The sequence below is a fragment of the Falco peregrinus genome, chromosome 3 (genome assembly GCF_023634155.1).
Source record: "Falco peregrinus isolate bFalPer1 chromosome 3, bFalPer1.pri, whole genome shotgun sequence".
NCBI classification, from domain to species: domain Eukaryota; kingdom Metazoa; phylum Chordata; class Aves; order Falconiformes; family Falconidae; genus Falco; species Falco peregrinus.
The window spans coordinates 41,002,821-41,022,003 of record NC_073723.1 but is presented as its reverse complement, the minus strand read 5'-3'; the positions used below and the strand labels follow the sequence as shown (position 1 = coordinate 41,022,003).

The following is a 19,183-nucleotide window of genomic DNA, read 5'->3' as shown; positions in this document are numbered from 1 at the left end:
CTACACCTGCCAAGGGAGCTGCAACCAAGCTGAGCAGGCAGCTGGCTGGGCAGACAGGCAAAAATGGAGTCAGAACTGGTACATTTCCACCTAGCATTTCAGTATTTTCAACAGAAATAATTTTCAGTATATTTGTGTTTTCAACAGAAAGAAAAAAACCACATTTATCTGGAAAACTTTTAACCAGCTGGGTGGCAGGGATGGTGCCACTGTCCAGGCCGTAGGAACTATAAGAAATCTTTCCCTTGTCCTGGATCAGTTCTAAAAGAAGCTCTTGTAGGTCATGAGGAGGAGGTCATGCACTTCCTTATACAGTCACTGAATTGCCTTTTCTGGACTTACTACACATTGCATCATTGGCAGTGGTTTGGCCTGAACAATCTAATCTTTAAAATAATGTGTCTGCTATTTCTGTTGACTAAGAACTGAAGAAAAGAGCTTTTCATTACCCCTGCTCACAATGCCTTCCCCAATTTTTATTCATCTTGATAACCTCAGCCATTTTTTGCTCCCTGTTGGGTGAGTCTGGTTGAAACTGGGCTCTTTCCATCCGAACAAAGAGGTGCACCACATTGTTACAGTGACAAGAATATTCAGGCTGGGGATACATAAAGGGCCAGGAGCCCGTTCTTTCATGTGAAATGGAAGAGAGGTATTGAATTTCTTTGTGTTCCTTTGAAAATGCCCACTGAAATGACACAGACACAAAGCAGACTCAGCCCACAAAAACCTGAATGATGAGCCCCACTGTGGGACAGGTACTGAAACCTTCTTGCTCAGTGAAACCCAGAAGCATCTCCGGAAAGAAAATTGAATGTTATGCCAGGCAGGAAAATCAAGGTGCGTGATTTATTGATGTCTGGCCTGCCTCTCTGGTGCTCTTACCCCAACCTTAATTCTTCCTTGTATGCTTTCTGTATTAGACTTGTAAGCCCAAGGTGTTGAGGGAGAAGGCGGCTGACGGAACGTTCATTTCCTGCAAGAGTTTCCTGTATAATGTAAAAACGAGAGTGGGGGCATCAAACAGCTCCTCAAACATTAACTGCGTTGGGATGTTTGAGATTGTGTGAAGCAAATGGTACTCAGAGGCTCAAAGGAAAGTTTTTTTCATCAGTGAGTTTAATCATTAGGGGATTTTTTTTTAAAAAGGGTTTTTTTCTCCCCAGCTCTCATAGGAATTTGAAGGTTAAGTAGGGGCCCAACAAGCTGAAAGGAAATGTCCCTTCTCCTCAAGTTTATTATTGAAAGTGGCCAGATGTCATTTGTTTGTGACTAGAAAAGGGAAGTTATATTGCAGAATGTGACACTTCAAACCCCCATGGTAAAAACAAAAGCGAAAATGGAAAAGCATTCAGCTATACTCATTTACATTTGTGATCCACAGCCTAGGGCCCTTTGACAAGGAGGTAAGAACTGAATTTTATCACATCTATGTACACTGTGAGTGTTGCATGTCCTGTGCGTTCAGTTGGGTATTCAACAGATGAATCTGAAGCCAGCTGGGGTGGTGGGTGGTGGAGCACTAGTGAGGGAAATGCACTACATGAGCTGGTTTAAAGTTATCTGATACTAATGCTTTTTTCTTTTCCAGTCCCATCTGGAATGCCCTCTTGTGCTTGGACTCAGAGCTGTGAATTGTTGCCTTGTATGGGATATGAAATCTGCTACAAAAGCCATGCAGAGTTCTTCAGCAGTGAACTAATTAGTCTGGCACTTGATTCTAAGCAATAATCAGAGTAGAGGAGGTAGAAACACCATAGCTTGTAGCTATCCTACTAACTTTAATAAAGTGGCACCAGGCAAAACCTCTGCTACCATTCATGGATTTGTATTAGCATTAAGGATCTTCTGCCATTGCCAAAGTATGAGATGGCTTATATTACCCTGTAGAGCTTACACCAGCAAGGCTTCAACATGCCCACTTGAAATCATTTAAGCCGTTCTTTTTCAAGGCCTGTGAAGGAGGTAAATTCATAGGTTACAGAAGAAATCATACAGGCGGCATGGCATCAGATTCAGGTCCATTAGACCCAACTAGCTGCTATGAACTTCTCCAGTGAAAGAACATCCTAGCATAAAAGACACATTCACGCTACAAGTATGATTCATTCTACCTTCTCCATAAGTCTGCACAGCAGCTAGACACTATTTAAATGCCGTGAATAGCCAAAGATTACAAACAAGAGGTAAGACCAGCAATTCCTGTCCCATAGGCTTCCAAACATGAGCAGAATGTCATGGTTTCCAGTCATATCACCAAGTGCTGGATGTGCCCTGAAAAACAAACAAAAATCTCTGTGCTGTCACTCAGATTCTCTGCAAATCCTTTCTCACATATGGTCACTTTCTGTGTGTGTGCATGAGACCAAGTGTGCTAATGCAAATGCCCACGGAAGTGCTGTCCAGAAATATGGGGGTTTTTACCATTCAGGAATTACTGCCCTGGAGTAATTACATCTTGAATATAGGAGTTCTTAGGCTGGAAAGGGGTTTAAGAGTGCTCAGGTTTCTTTGGGTAATATAATGGAAGGAATAAAATGAGACCTGAGATCTGTTCAGGACACACTGGCTATTCCTGCGTTCGTAAAATAAGTAGTACCAAAGAATGTTGCCAGGCACTAAAACATGTTTGTGTTGTTAAACTGTTGTTAGGGTCCCTGGCACAGTTCTGGCTAATGCCAAGTAGCATTCTCCTAAAATCTTCCCAGCGTGTGTCAGATGGCACAGGCTATGGGCCAGATCCATTAGGTAGAGAGAATGTGCCTAGCCCATGCTTTGGTGGGCAAGAAAGTTCAGGAGTGTGGATGTGGCTAGAACATGCCTCTAGGTCTCAGGGTTGGCAGAGTCTGAGTTACTAGTATAGATACAGCTACTGGTGACAGAAAAAGTGAAATGATTTTTGCTAATCCCACTCCTCCTTCATCAGTCATACAACCAGCATGTTTTTGAAGACTACAGGAGGTATACCTCTGGGGAGCAAAAAAAACCCCAAATCACAAACCAACAAAAAGAAAGGGGGACAAAGAGCACACCCAAGCACTCAACAGAAAAAGCAGCCCACCTGGGACGGGCAAAGGTTACTCTGAGCCTGAGGGTCCCCAGGCATGCTTTCTCAGGTGCCACAGGATAGAGCTCTCTTGCTCCAAGGTAACTCTCCATAAAGAGAAGCTAGCTGAAAGAAGAAAAGAGGAGGACTGAGAAGGCCAATTAATGGGTACCTTTCTGGTTATACTGTCATCAAGAAACGGGATCTTACCAGGAAGTGTGTAAAATCACCTTGGGTAACGAGAAGAGAAAGGATTGCTAAGCCATTGGCAAAGGGATATACATCAGCATTCACAAACTGATTAATGGGATGTCCTTTAAAAAAGAAGCAATGGTTTGTTCTCCAGATCTGCAAAATAACAGTGAAGGAGCTGGGTGCTTGCCGCCTCCGAATGAGAGTGAACAACACTGCCTGGGGTAAAGGAACAAGGTGCACTCCTTACCGCATTCATGCATGTGATTGTCCAGGTGCAGCAATGGGGATGGAGTCCCTCGAAGAGCTGTACAAACTGATTACCTGTGTAATCAGTACCTGCCTACTCACAGAGGCCTAGGGACAGTCAATGTGGGTGCAAACTAAACTGTTCATTAGAATAAAACCAGGGTGGGATCATTCAAAACCCCTGGAACAACGTGACACCTGTTAATTACGTGGAGTGCTGTTACTGCCTCTGTGAGATAAAACTACAGGCTCTGTCTCGCGTGTGTCAGCATTATCCATCCCAGCTGGCTGAAATATTCTGGATTGCTTCACAGATCTGGTACAGATAGGCTATCTCTGAGTCAGTGAACTGCCAGGTCACAGTGAAAACATGTTTTTCCTCTGTGCTGCCTTTCTTCACTAGTAATAGCCTAATTGCCCTGGAATTTGACATATACAGGTTATGAGTGATTTTGTACATTTTAATCTCATCAATTGCTCACAGTAATTAATCATTTTCCAAAAGTGAAGAAATAAAGGTATTTCAAAATGGAAGTCCAATTCTTAAGTCTTCCGTTTAGGCTGCACAAAATATAGGAACTAAACCATTGCCTTAAATGTACAATTACAGAGGAGTTATGAGTGCTGGACCTGACACAAATCAGAGCAGACTTGATACAGTTCAGGCATTGAAAGAAATTTGTTTTTTTCATTTGCCATACAGCCTAAGGTCAGACTGTCCCAGCTGCAGATAATACAAAATCCTACTGTATATGAGGGATAAAATTCTAATAGGTTCATTTGGCTTATTTTGCTGTAATAACACCACCAAACAAATGGCTGGCACAGGACTCAGAGGGCATCACCCCGCAGGCAATCTTCAGGACCAGCTCCAATTGTGGTGCAGAGTTCAGCTCCCCTGCCCTTGCAAGCATGATTTGTGCCTAGATGGACCAAATCTTTGGTATGGTGTGTGGAACAGTCACCAGTCTTAGCTGGCCAGGACAAAGCTGAAAGGTAAACAGGGTGAGAAGCAGCCATTTCATCTGAAAAGAGGATCTGAGAATTCTGTGTTCCTGGCATATTCCTATATTCAGCAGGGCTTTCCAGCACAAATTACCAATGGACCAATTTATATGTGCTCAGTAGATTTGGGCTCTCAGACGGAGCACAGCCAGAGGATTCCAAGAACATTCCTAAAGAGTTCCAGTATTTGCCCTGGAACTGGACACTGTCCGTCCAGAAATACACCAGATGAAGAAGCAGCTGCTAGTAAGAAGGCAGAAAGCTGGCTGCCATGAACCCTGTACATATTGCTCTGTGTCTAATATCCATGAGGAAAGGGGGATTCTGATCTGGCTCATGGATTTACTAAACAGAAGGGACAGATGATGCATTTGTGCTGCAAAATAAGGGACACTGACATAATATGGGTGAAACGTCAAGCCATGTGGAAAAAAATCAGTGATACAGAGGAGTACAAGGCTGGATGGGGCAGAAGAAGCATCATCAGTGTCTTTTAGCACAAGACATGAAAGGAACGGGTAAAGCCCGGAAATGAGGATCAAGTCTATTAGTGAACAGCACTTGAGATTGAATGACAGAAGACAGGAAAGGCATATGGCTGTACTGATCCAGGTCAAACATAAATAATGTTAAGATTGTGGAACAGAGGGTCCAAACCTGGAGCATCTTTTAGCTCATTGAACAGAGAGAGTGATAACGCAGCAGTTTTGAAAATGGGACAAAGCAGGCACCTGAGTTTGTGCAGTCAGTGCCTGGCTATTTGTTTAACACAGTTGTGGGAGGAGGAGCAGCACACAGAGGGTTCAGAACTTCTGCAGAGATGCTTCGGTGGGTGCACAGAGCCAGCCCAGCTCCTGTCCCAGTACAACACCATCAGCTGCTTTCGGACCCTCTTGAGCCTCTGTGTAGGGATCTCTATGCTGTCATCTCCTTCAGTCTGGAGACATGATGCAGTGACACCTGGCCTAGCCCTGAAGGCGGCCAGCTCAGGCTCAGCAGGGCACATCTGTTCAGGCTTCATACTATGCAAGAACAGCTAACCCATCTTCAGGCCCAGGCTGACTGTGGCAACCACTAATCTACAATTGTCCACTGATGATGGAGAAGACCTGAGTGAAGTGGGTCTTATTACTGGATAATTATGGGTAGTGGCAACTGAATATATGTTTATGCCCCAAAAAGTGATTACGCATGATTTCTTGAAGACCTCTACATGCCAGTTGTACAGTCAGTTGGGAATTAGAGCAGGTCTCACTCATGTTTAATTTCTTAAACAGCACAAAGCTGTTAGGGTCAAGATAGTGAAGCATCACCATGAATACACATGCAACTGAGGGAGTTGTGATGTACCTGTGACAAGGATGTATTCTGATTAACTTAAACATGTGTCATGTAGCTGCTAATCACAGCTGTGTCAGAGAGGTGCTGACTGCTGGAGCTGGAGGTTCAGGCTTGTCACGTTCCCTTTTCTGAAGCGTAATACAAGCTGCCTCGCTGGGTGGTGGATTAGTCTTCAAGACTCCCGTTAGCTCTAAGCCAGGGTGTAGAGCTCCACAATTCTTTATTCTCCTTAGCACATTTATCACATTTATTAAGGTAAACATTTGGGATTATCGTCTTTGTGAATTCATGGGAAACTGCTGCTAGTATATGAGCTTCATCATAGCTTGTCATCATCTAAATGGAAAAGCACTTAAAGACAGCAATGGCCGGGAAGAAAGTTTTGTTTCACAGTGGTCAGAATTGTTTAAGCATGAAAAGGTGCAAGAAGGGTTTGCTCAAATAGTTTCTAAACAAGCATTCAGCTGAGACAAGGCCTGGGAAATACAAGCCATGACAGTGAATTTTTCAGAATTACATGTATGGGTTATAATGGAAAATGTGTTGCTCCTTTTGGCTCAGAAACTTGGGTGCAATTTAGAGAAACTCCACAGTTTGGTTTGTTCCTGCTGAATGAGGTGGGGGCCCCACTTCCCTGAAGTTTTTGGGAAAACCCCACCCCCTCTCTTCATGTTTCATAGTGCAGCATGTCCATGTAGACTTGAAACCCTTTCCAACACAGCCTTTCTTGCCCGTAGACTAACTGAAGAGATTTGTCCGTGCTGCTGAGCATGTGCTACCCAGGCTGGTTCAATAAGGCAAGACACTGTTAAATTCTGACACTGTCAAACAACATGTTGAATTTTCTTCAGTGGTCTTGAATCTCTGCGATTACATCTTTAACACATCAATAACTTAGCCTCTGGTTAGCAAGGATTGCTGGAGCATGACTAATCAGCAGATGAAAGTGTCTTTGTGGGGATTAGCTTTAATGAAAAGAAAAGGGATAGTTATTTTGGTGGTTTGAAATCTTCCATAAATCAAAGCGAATACTGACAAAGCAGGTTCATACGGTAAGAATGAAGCTATTGTGAATAAAATTAAGGGAACAGCTACTTTTATATAAATCACAGGCCAGGACAGCATTTGTAAGAGAGTTCATGGGAATAAGATCATTTAACTTCTTCAGGTGTAAATAAGTGATATTTAGCTAATGTTAAAGCATCCCTAAAGAAAAACAGATGGATGAGGGTCCTTAGTAGGGAGTTTCTTTTCTGGTTTTCATTTTGTTTTCTTTTTCGCGTGCAAAGAATACCCAGCTAGTTTATCTTGGCCACTTTGTTCTGTGCAGGGACAAACAGCCAACATATAGCTTGTTTTTTACCACTGCCAGAGAGGAGGTCATAGCCAGAGAAACTTTAGTCTGGATCACTGATAGCAGCTGTTTCTGGCTGGTGTAAATTAGAAAGTTTCTTGGTCTTCTATAATGTGGCTTGGAGGAGCTCACGGGGGCCACGGGGATAGTGGCAAATAGAATGAAATGCAAACTCCACACCTTTTGGGGAGTATTCATGTTCAGCTCCTGAACTTTAGACCTCCTATATACTCCTGTGTGGTTAATATGCTGTATAAATAACCACCCCTTGAGCTCCTCCAGGCAGTGACTCAGAGCACCCACGCTGAAAGCTTAACCCTCTCCAATGACTCTATGGGAAGGCTGAAGTTAGACATGTGTCAATGTACCTCACAGCTCCCTCGTCTTTATGTTCTGTTGGTTTATGCTGTGCCTTCTCCATTGCTTTATCGTGACTTTCAGTTTTAATTCTTACTGATATGAGAATGAACCCCAAACTCATAGTTATAATATTGGAGTGGGTCTCTTTGCCTCTGACTTAACCGAACATCCTTTTAGGTATGAGGCAAATAGAAAAAACTGCTCAGATCCAGGTTCCCTTGTTTTCAACTATGCCTCTGTACTGCTATTATGTGCACTTTTCGAAAAAAAAGCTATTAAAACACTTGGTCTGCATGTTGCAGGAACTGTTGCTAAATGGTTAATTGGAAATCACAAATACTTGCTCATCACTCTAAAAAAATGTGGCATTAAAATTAAGGCTCTACATAAAAATATCAATTTATGGTACTGCTCAGTTACTGTATTGGAGCATTTTCCATTCTCTGGAATCTCTCAGTTTAGGGTGATTTTTTTCTTTTATCCTGTCTTTTTCTTGTGTTCTCACAGCACAAGTTTTCATGAGACTTCTGAGTGAGTGACAGAGCTCTAGTGAAGAGTTTCTGAATTAAGGTTTTACTCTAAGCTATTTAGAATGCAGTTTGTTTTCACATTTTTAAGACAATTTCCATATAACTGGGGTTAATGATTAAGTATTTAATATGGATCTCTTTTCTAACCAATGACAATTTTTCTTTCTTCCTGTACAAACATGATTTCTGTTCAAAGTCAATGGAAATTTGACTGGCGTGTGTGTATCTGGATTCTAAAATCATAGTTTGATTACTCCAAGTTTTCCAGGGAAATTGAAGCAAATGACTATGTGGTTACATAGCGACAAGAGTAGGATTAAAAAATAATTTTCATGGAATTTACCGTACTGCTTGGTACAATTACTCTTCCATTACATAGTTTTTAGGGTCACTGTGAAAAAATAAAAACCCCAGACCAGCCAAACCCTGTAATTCATGATGTTTACATGATTCATAATTTACAATGGGAAGGAAACAGAGAGTTATGTGAAAAAATGCTATGCACATTTTTGCACAACATTCTACCGATATATGAATCATGCTTGTCTTTGGTTAACTCAAGGGAAATAATCCCAGTAATGTATGTAAGGCAGTCATGCCCACATGTCTGGGGTTTTTTATATCCAGATTTCAGTGGAAAGATAGATACTTTTTAAACAGATGGCAAACAAGCCCCTTTCCCCTCAACTACTTCACAAATTTAATAACATAGCTAATTATAGGACTGTGTATGTTAATCCATTCATGTGCTTGCTCCATATATTTAATGTCACAAGTCAAAAGGATCTATGGAATTGCTGGGCAACAGCAGCTAAATTACATCCAGACAATATTCCCTCTTTAAGTATACTTTTGAGACCAAATCTCTTGGGAGTTCTGTTGGCAGTTCAGTACAAAAGCCAATGTAAAATTCTGTAGCTACAGTCTGGTAGTGATGTTAAAAGAAGTACAAACATGCTTAGAGGCTGCATCTGCCTGATCTAAGGTGATGTCCCATGTCACTTTTATTCTCAAGAGTCAGAAGGAAGAAGATGGACACTCGTTCCCTGTGAATTTTTCCCTTGGCTGCTGGCTGTGTCATGGGACCGTGATGCTCCCAGAGATGTTGGCAGGAGCACCACAGCCATCTGCTGAGCTGGAAGGACCATTCCCTTCCTCACTCGGAGTTACTTCATCTCTTGATCTTTCTGGACCCTCCACTCCACTCCACTACAGAGGACCTGGTCACAACTGATGAAATACTAGACTAGGTCAGCATTGATTCAAACTTGACGAGTACCTACGTACTACCGAGAGCTGCCTGTTGAGAGTAAGCGAATACTAGGAGCCACCAGTTAGACCTGTAAAGCATCAGCCCTATCTTCACCTGCAAGCAGGAGACAGGAGAGAGTTTCAGTGCTTCTTGGTGGTGCATTTAGTGTTATTTTGCATGCATTACAGCTGAAGTATGTGTGACACCATTCATGCTGGAGGTCAGAAGCAACTTTAAAAACATGCCTTTACAAGGGGAGAGGCATACTAATTGTCTCTGAGGACAATGGCTCATTTCACTGTGACTGACAGTCTGGAGTACCTTGTACCAATAAAAGCCTAATCTCAAGTGTCAGATGCATTGAGTAAATATATACAGGGTTCTTACATCAAAAGCTGTCTATACAGTAAGGAAAACAAGCTCAGAACCAAACCATCTCTTGGTTAGTTTTGTATTTGTCATATGTAAAAGATTTGTCAGTCGGGAAGATCTGGCTGCTTACATCACCAGGTCTTTTTATGTAGAATTCAAAGCATGTTACTAATAAAGTATAAAAATTCAAGTTTAAAACTGTAAGAGAAAACAGTAATACTGTCTGGAACAGGTTAAACACCATAAAGGGCAGAGAAAATTTAGAGTATCCCAGTTCCATAATCTATGGATCTGCCTACACATATGTTTGCTTCAAGTGCTCTTTGTGATCTGTCAGAATTATTTAAAAACTTTTAAAAATGTATGGAAACTAATTTAGTCATGTATCACAGACTAGCTCAGGAAGGAGAAGAGTCTCACAAATCACAGAGGGATTAAGTCTGGGGGGGGGATTCAGAAAAGTGAGGGTTGGTGATGTCTGTTCCTGTGCATGTGCCATCCTCACCCCCCCCCCCCTCACCCCAAGTGTAGGGGTGAGGTGTCTCTCAGCTCATTTCACCATTGTGGCACCCATTCAGTTCCCACAAAATGCTGAGAACTCAAAATGTTCATGCTGCAGAAAGTGGCTGAAAGCTAATCTCCTGCTTGAATTTCCTTGCTAGTTTCCTTCATTTTGTTACTTTCAGAATTAAAACTATTTTCTCACAGAATTTAAGTCTTGGCTCTGTCAGAAAAGCAAAACTGCAGAGAGTTTACTCCACTAACCCTGCAAAGGCAGGGTTTTTCTCCAGCCACTCAGTCCATTTGTACAGCCTTTGGTGGGGTAGAGGGGTGCTGATGCTCCAGGCTGCTCTTTGCACCATTTCTGCTGCTTCTGTGCAAAAGTTTTCACGTGAAAAAGCCTCCCAGCAAAGATTTCTGCTGAGACCAGGCAAGCCCTCTCTGCTACCACTGGCTTTCTCTGGGGCCTCATCCCAAGCCCATAGCTAGTCTGTGCCTTTACTCCAAAGGCAGCATCCCTTCCCCATGGATGTATTTCTCTGAAGTGCCTTGCAATCCTGGAACAACTCCTCCCCTGCACCCCAAATCCTATATTCTTCTTAAAGTCTGTGGGCTGCTTTTAAAAATAGAGCATGCCCTAGCTGCATGTCTCACTGGGCGGAGGGCCTACTGCCTGTCATCCTTGATGTCTCTCTTACTACTTGTTTCAGCTGGTTGTTTTCTTGGTATTTAAAGGCTCTGTTGTGTTCTACACTTTCAATTAAGGAGGAAAAATGCACTCTGTGTTGTAAGAGTGAAACTGGCAGTTGTACATTTTGGTTTGTAGCATAAACAGTTGCACAAGGATTCATTGGCAACCTTCCCTTCACTAAGGAGGCTATCAGCTAAATGTCACAGATGTGTCTGGGTCTTGCCAAGAGCTGGAAATGTACTGGGAAACTTCTGAAAATGCCCTCAATTAAAAAAAAAAAAAAAAAAAAAAAAAAAAGAAAAGAAAAAAAAGCTCTCAAGGATGTAGTGGACACGTGCTAGCTGCAGCAAAGGATGGAGACTCTCCCAGCATATGGTCAGCATCTCCTCTTGCGCATTCCTCCGTACCTCTGGAGTCCTCTCCCGCGCATAATGGGCTGTGCCTCTCCCCCAGATTGAAGCAAGTCTTCCTCCTCAGCAGCTCACTTCTTCCGTGTGGCCTGTAAAGGGGTTGCTTTTCCTTCTTGGTAACAGGATCACAAATAACATAAAACGCTAAAAATGCCCTAACCCCTTGACACCTTCGTTATAACCAGAGCAACAGCGTGATCTTATTGCTGGAACGCTCACCCTCCCTTCCCTCATCACCCATGATCACTTCATGGTTTAACTGCAGCCTAATCCTGCAAACACTTCCCACCCAGCAAAGCACTTACCAGCACCTAAGTAGCCCACTGACGTCGGTGGATTATTCCAGGTAGAACATCCTCGGAAAGCTAAAGAAGTGTTTGTACCACTGGGCCATGTGGTTTGCAAGCTCTTGGGGGATATTATCTTTTGTCTATAAAGAATCATGCACACGCATGGTGCTGTATAAATAATTAATAATAACAGAGCTCACATCAAACTAGCACATATGGGAATTCATACCACTGGCTTTCCTGGCCGCTGGAAGAAAAATCACAATTACAGAGTTTGGAGAAAGCCTCCTGATAGCATATCTAGGTTTGTGGAGTTCACCTCACTTTGGGAAGGTGTTTTCTCTTCCTCTGCACCAGAGGAAACATTGAAGGGCCTTCACCTGGCAAGAAATGCACAGGAAGCATATTTTAAGTTAATCCGAAATCTGATTAATATCTCCCAAAAGTAAATTAAAGCTCTTATCGCCCTTCTAACCTTTAATTGCATAACACAGGAGGTCTGGGTTTTATCAAACTATTGATTCTTTTTGTATTAAGATTTCTTTGGCTTTCAGCAATGTCGCACAAATTGTTCCTTTGTAAAGGCCTTAAGCATTAAAATAAAACTGCTGATTTTATTTCCAATGCACTCATCCCTTTTGTTCTCAAATTTTGTTGCACTCTTTTCTCTCTCAAATATGACAGAATGAATCTGAATGGATCTAAGTTATCAATAAAGAAAAGATTAAGTCAAGGAAAGCAAATATGCAAGCAAAAACTGCTGAGAAGCCAAGGAGCTTGAGGCTCTAGGTGATGTTAAAATACAACTTCTGGATTAAAGAAAAAAGCAAAGGACTCTCAGTGTTTGTAATACATTTAACAAGGAAAATAAACCTCAGGTACTTGTTAGAACATAGTTCCCTCTTGACTTCAGATGCAATAGATGGTTTCTTATTCCAAGAATCCACGAGAATGAGCCTTTCTGTAAAGACAGCAAGTATGTCATGATCATACATTTCTCGGGCTTACATCACCTGTTGCTTAGAGGGAAGCTCATTACTCCAGTGTGGTAGTCATAAGGGAAGGTAGTTTTCTTCTCAGTAAAAAGACTTCTGTTTCCTTATGGGGAGGGTGGCATATGTACATCATATTCAGCTGCTGTACTTCCCATGTGCTTTTGCAGACCAGACTGAATTGTAAGATGCACAGGGTGAGATGACTATGAATTTTTGTTGCACTGACAATGTCTGATTAGCAGATAGGATATACTTTTCCACCTTCGAAGAATGCTTTAGCCATCAAAACATGGAATTCAGCAGGCCACTTTCCATCTCCATAGAAACCATTCCATTTTATACAGAATAGTTTAATATTCAGTAGTTCAGAGAGTACAAAAGTGAACCTGAATAACTGCCTCGATTAGCTAATATTGATACTTCACTATTTTTAGGAAAAAACTGGGAACACCAGGCTCCTTCTAGCCTACCCTGTAAGTACCCTCAGCACTAGGTATTGGGAATACTTCTCCTTTCTCACTGATTTAGTGAATGCTTCTGAATAGGTCTGTCCAAAGTGAAGAGGACCAGCTGGAGAGATGGATGACACCCTTCTTTAGCAGACACTACAGCCTGGTGGCTTAGGGCATTCTCTCAAGAAAGGTGCAGAGGAAAAAAATTAATCTCCAGTCTTAGCTACTGAGTAAAAAGCAGATTTTTATGAGCAGGAATTCCTCATTCATCAGTACTTTCTGTCTTGCCCAAACTGGTAAGAATCCCTGAATGTCTTACAGGATAGGGTATCTTCTACTTAGGAAAAAGGGAGCATCCAGCTTCAGAGTCCCAAAGTGTCTGGAGTAGGAAATAGTTCATGTGCTTCTGAACATGCCCAGAAATGGGGATTTACATGGGCAATCTTCTGCTTTGAGAAGCTGGCTGTCTGTGGACTGGAAGATGTTTTGTGTTATATCTGGGGTGCACAGAGATTTTTTCATACCTAGTTTGCCCCCAAGTAAGGCACTTAAACATTTGTGTATCTAGAAAGTAGGTGCTTCTTAAAACAGCATTCAGTTTTCAAATTGTTAGATAGATCATTGTGTATATATATGTACTTAAATGCCCCCCCAATATATGTAGTCTGAATCCTTTCACATACACAGAAACACACAAATATATGTATAATATTTAAGCATAGTATGTGTATATAATGACATAATATATAAATACTATATATGGAGAAAATGTTTAACACCATTCAAAAAAACCAGTGCTTTCCCTTTTTCTAGGTTTTTGCAAAATTTTGTTAGGATTTTTTGATAAACTAAAATTTAAAAGAAAACAGCAAAAAAAAAATCATGGAAGTTATGAGGTCTCTGATTTCTCATAAACTTTTGTTTCATGAAAATGTTTTCACAATCTTTTTGAAATCTATGTGTAATCTTCTGCATCATCTCTTGTGTAAACACAGCAGTTAGGAGTACTACTGATGCAAAGGGAAGGAAAAGAAGTCTCCTGTGCTTACCTTCAGATGCCTGCAAAATCTGCTGCAAAATTTTGTACACAAGGGTGTCAATGCCTTGACAGCATCCTTCCTCCTCAACAAGCCACTTACTTTTGTAGGTCTTCACAATAGGCTGATAGATCTGCTGGTATTTCAAAAGCAGTTTCAGAATTACTCCGAAGGAGATATTCATGATAATTGTGCCCAGTTGGGATCAGATTTTCAGAAGACATCAGAAAATCTCATCCTTGCTGGTATATTTGAACTAGGTCAGTCCTATTAACATTCTGGCCCTGGGTTATTTTGTCTATGAGTTAAAAGAAACATTGAAATAGTAGCAACATCTTTCTCTGTGCTGTGTTGATCACATGCAACAAATATTTCACAATAATAAGAGGAACTTTGTTGAAGTGAGCTGCATAAGTTGACTGCACAGCCTTAGGCCTGGTGGCTTTTCTTTTGTAAGGAATGATTTCTTTTCTGTGCTCATTTAATTATTTACTCCTACCAGGTATTGTACATGGGAACTGTAGTCTTTGCTTACCAGATACCTACCTACACTGTTTCTAGTGCATGTGTGAACAATTCCCAACTTTATGAGTTATCATTAGGGTTGAATTTTCGATCACCAGTAACCCTAGTGATACGACAACTGGTGCCTTGGTTAACAAGGTTGAGTGTAAAAGCTGGTTGGAGTATTATTAGTGTGCTGCACTCTGGACTGGTGCATCTTGCCTGACAAGAAAAAAATTCCTGCACCTCTTCTACTTTACATTTTGTTTCCATATAGGAGGAAGTAAAGTTTGATTTGCAATAAATTGTCATTTTATGATAATACAAGGCAATAAAGCTCAGTTTAAATACTTGGGTTATTACTTTTGTATTTGACCTAGCTAGCTACGTGGCTTGGGGGTACAATATTGGATTAAATTCAGGTTCTATTGAAATCAATGGACAAACATCTACTGTCTTCAGAACAGCCTGGATGAAGCTCAGTCTTTCAGTTTCAAAAAAATCATGTATATTTTAGGCAATGGATAATTCAATTTTCGCGCCACAGACGGATGTCACATTTTGATTTCTTTTTCCCTACCGTATTTAAATGTGTCTTCTTTGCTTTGAACCACACATGAAGATCTCCTACCTTTAAACCAAAAAAAAAAAAAAAAAAAAAAAAAAGCAACCAAATCTATCCCCAGCCCAGTTCAACTACAGTGAATTGGGGGTGGGGCAGGGGGTGGAAACAGGCAATTTTAAAACAAGGAATTAGACTTTATTATTTTTGCCCTTGAACATTTTTAACAGGTACCAGTGGCTTATAAAAAAGAAAATCTATGCCTCACATATAATCACAAACAAAAGTAAATAAGCAGGCTAAGGTGATCTGTTTCAATGCACAAAGATATTTTTAATGATTGTAGTGCGAGGCATAAACTGTTTCATCCAGGTTAATCTTCCTCTCATTTATTGTGTGTTGTTGGCTAAAACTTCATGGATATTCAGGCTCCCCTAGATCATGGTAATCACAAATAAAAGAATGTTTTGCTCTTAAATAAGTTATATTTACAGGTTAGCAACCACTCTGTTTTGCTTTCCCTCTTCTCATAAATCAATTATTGAGTTCTATTTAATTAAGAACAGATTAGAAACATTTTCATTGTTGTTTTTTGGATTTCCTTTGTACTGAAGTGCTACGGAGTTAAAACACCAAGCACAAAAGTGCACAGCCAACCATGACTAACTGCATAAAGCAAATAACAAGCTGTATGATCAAAAACAAAAGCCAGTGCCGTTCATGTGGAATAATAGAAATCATACCACCACAACACTTCATACACATCTCATCTACTGACGTACACACTTGCTCAGCTCATATCACGGCTCAGGAATGCAGTTACAGAGAGGGACCTTCGGGAGAGGTAAATACCCAGGGGGGAAGCTGCATTTCCCTGTGCCTCATCCTGAGAGCACCTTACCCCTTCAGCTGGAGGTTCATTAGCTGTGGGAAAGGCAGAGTAAGCTGTTACTCAGGACATGTTTCTCTCCTTCCAGCCCTTCTGGAGATGTCCTTGGGGAGCTATGCCAAATATACACGCGGATAACTTGACATGTTTGAGCTGGGAGGCTGGTGAAGGACAGTCACTATCCCTTCTCGCTGGTCCCAGAATGATGTCCCCACAGAGCACACAAAAACCACCATGCAATGTTGTACTCAGGGCTCTAACATAGTCTCTGTCTTCACCATCATTAAAAACAACCTTCCACCCTCTGCTGACTTTTCTCAGGGGTCGCAAAGGTCACTTATTTGAACAAAGAAAATCTTACCTGCTCATGGGGCGCATCTGGGAGTGGGGAAATGCTGGGTGTTTCTGAGGGAGGATAAAGAAATTTTACCAAACATTTTTTTTTTACATAGTGTTTTGAAACCAACCAAGAAACAAAAAAGCAACCCTCTGCCTATTAACTGGAAAACAAATCCAGCTTAAATTTTTTGCTCAACACTCGCTGCAGGAAATAGGAAACTTTCTGCTGTTTCGTGGGGAATTGGAGCAGGCCAGAGAGACGAGAACAACAACAAGCAGCCACCCACCAATAAAATGCACATAGTAAAGTACTGTCAGAGAGATCAAGGGCTTTGCATACACTTTAGGAAGGATTCAATTTCATTGTCACTTCAGGCCAAGAAGGAGGAGATTCCATATTCCTGCAGTCATTCATGCTGACTACTCCCCTACTGATTTTTAAAATCTGTTCTGGCTCAGGCCTTTCCTCATGCTTCAGAAGGGAGAGATGGCAGAGGGAAAAAGAGCCCCTGAGGTTCCTCACTACTCGTTATCCAAAGACCCTTTAAAAATGCTGCTGCTGAGTGCTAAATCTTTTAAATCCTGTGACTTCGATCAGGGGAAATTATATGATGGCATAATTCTCTTTTGAATTCAGCAGGGACTCTGGCATAATTCTCTCTTGAATTCAGCAGGGACTCTAGCTGAGGGGTAAGTTCAGCTCCACTGTAAACGGAAGGTGAATGCTGGGATGGCTGGGGACAGAAGTCGGCACTACCTTCTCCAGCTCTACGGCCCTGATGCTGCTGCGTTTTGCATTAGTTGGAAGCAGCACTTCTGTCCCTTTGGAAATCAGTGCTACATGTGTCAATGCGAGAACAGAAACTTCCAGAGTGTGTTGAGTTGTTGGTGGGCCAGTATGCTACTGGAGACGATAACTCAGATGTAAAATTAACTATGTGAATTCTTGTCCTTCGAGTGCTATCAGATATGCCCATTTGCTCAGTGATGAGTCTTTTCCTTCGCAAGTTTGGAGTTTGTTGAACCCTGGAAGGCATTGAGAAGATTTTCTGAGAGGATTCCCAAAGGTCCTATTTTCTCTTTAGCATAATTCTCTCCAGTTATTGAGTGCTATAAGTCCAGAACTGATGGCAATTTGAGTTCTGAGTCCTTAAAGAGTTGAACACAGTGTTCACCACAGTGCCTTCAGTAGTTTGCTAGATAGGCAGACTGCCTATCCTAAACCTTGTTCCTTATTCCTGTCTTACTCCTAAGCACCAGTTTGCACCTTAGATCCACATCTGAAAGTGCTCTGAGATCCAGGATGAGAGGTATGGGATGCATGCTCAACAGGGAACTAAACTGTTCTCTGTGCTTTGCAAACAGAAGTTTGACAAAGTCTTTATCTGAAAGAAAGTATATTCTAAAAAATAAAAGTAAAAAAAAGTATTAACTGCTGTCATAAAAGTAAACTTAACTTTTTAGAATGAATAATAAAATTCAAACATATTGATACTCTTCCAGTGACCACCATTAGCTAATTATTAAACAAAACCAAATATAACATTTGCTCAGCTCCAAATGCTCCTATTTAGAAACTCTTCTCTAATTTTAGGAAGCAAAGTCAGAAAAAACATCAGGTTACTGAAGGAAAATAAAGTGGAGTTTAGATCATTGGAATTAAGCCCTCCCCAGCAGCTTCCACATGCTGCCAGCTCAGGAACTAAGCGGAACAGCTGTGAACCAACAAGACTGAAGATCAGAGACAAGTCCACTGGCTGCTGCAACACCTCTCATACAAAAATTATCTTCAGGCTTTTTGGAGTTTGCTAGTGATAATGCCAGACTACATTTGAAGTGCATTTCTGTATATGTGTGTGTAAATACTGCATGATTTTCTGAGAAAATTCTCCTGTGTGATATGCAGGTGGACAGACTGAAACCTCTTCATTGAGACAGGAACCTTGGAGTGCCTTAGTGACACCAAAACAACATCATGGAACTCAGGTGAGGTATCGTGCCGAGTTCCATACTGAGGCCTCCGTGATCCCATCCGTACCTGTAGGGAGAAGGAACTCTATCTTCAGATTATGCCAGGAAAAGCTCTGGTTTAGCCTTCATTGGAGCCTCTTAGGTGAGGCTTTTAACCTGTGGCTTGGGAGGTGCTTTAAAACTGCCATCTGTGTGCACTTTACCTCAGGCTGCACAGAGCTTTCTTACTTGTGATTACGACAACTAATTTGTCAACCCTGCATTTAGAAAATAGAAATCCTGCTACTGTATGACCCTCCTCCCCCATCTGCTCTGTGTTTCCATAGTTGTGAGAAAAAAAGAGTAAGCCCCCCAACTCAGGTAGTTGCTTTGTTTTTTGTCAGAGTTAGAATCAAGGATGCTTCTGACCAGCAAGAGGACCTGAGATGATAACAGTTTCATAGAGATGATCCTTTACTGTTGTCTTGACTGGAGGGGCTGAAGGAGCCACCTTGGGCCTGGATAGCTGGCTGCAGGCATTTGGCTGCAATTTGCTCTTTTAGAACGAGGCGAGCATCACTGTGCTGTTCTCCACATACACTGGAGCAAGCCTGGCACTCTGCAGAGGCCACCTGCAACAAAGCAACTGATCTAAAGTTTACTGGGCACATTTTTATGGCTGTGCCTACAGAATGGCATGAAGAATCAAGCTGTACCTTCAGCTTCTCAGCAAACCAGTACAAAGGGTTTCTCTGTAGTGACAGGACAGGGAACAACACATCATGATGGTTCTAATCCCAGGGAGACAACACTGCCAGTCTCCTTGTCATATTCTCCCCAGCAAGTTCAGCCTCTTGCCCTT

General features: G+C 41.6%; 1 long non-coding RNA gene across 1 annotated transcript; it reads right to left on the bottom strand.

Annotated features, from left to right (window-relative positions):
• Window positions 1–241: 241 nt before the first annotated feature.
• On the bottom strand, window positions 242–14,768 carry LOC129784229 (uncharacterized). The gene is made up of 3 exons (XR_008746695.1): window positions 11,301–14,768; window positions 3,062–6,798; window positions 242–2,274 (listed from the first exon to the last, which is right to left on the bottom strand). It is a non-coding gene; the product is annotated as an uncharacterized LOC129784229 (long non-coding RNA).
• Window positions 14,769–19,183: the final 4,415 nt, after the last annotated feature.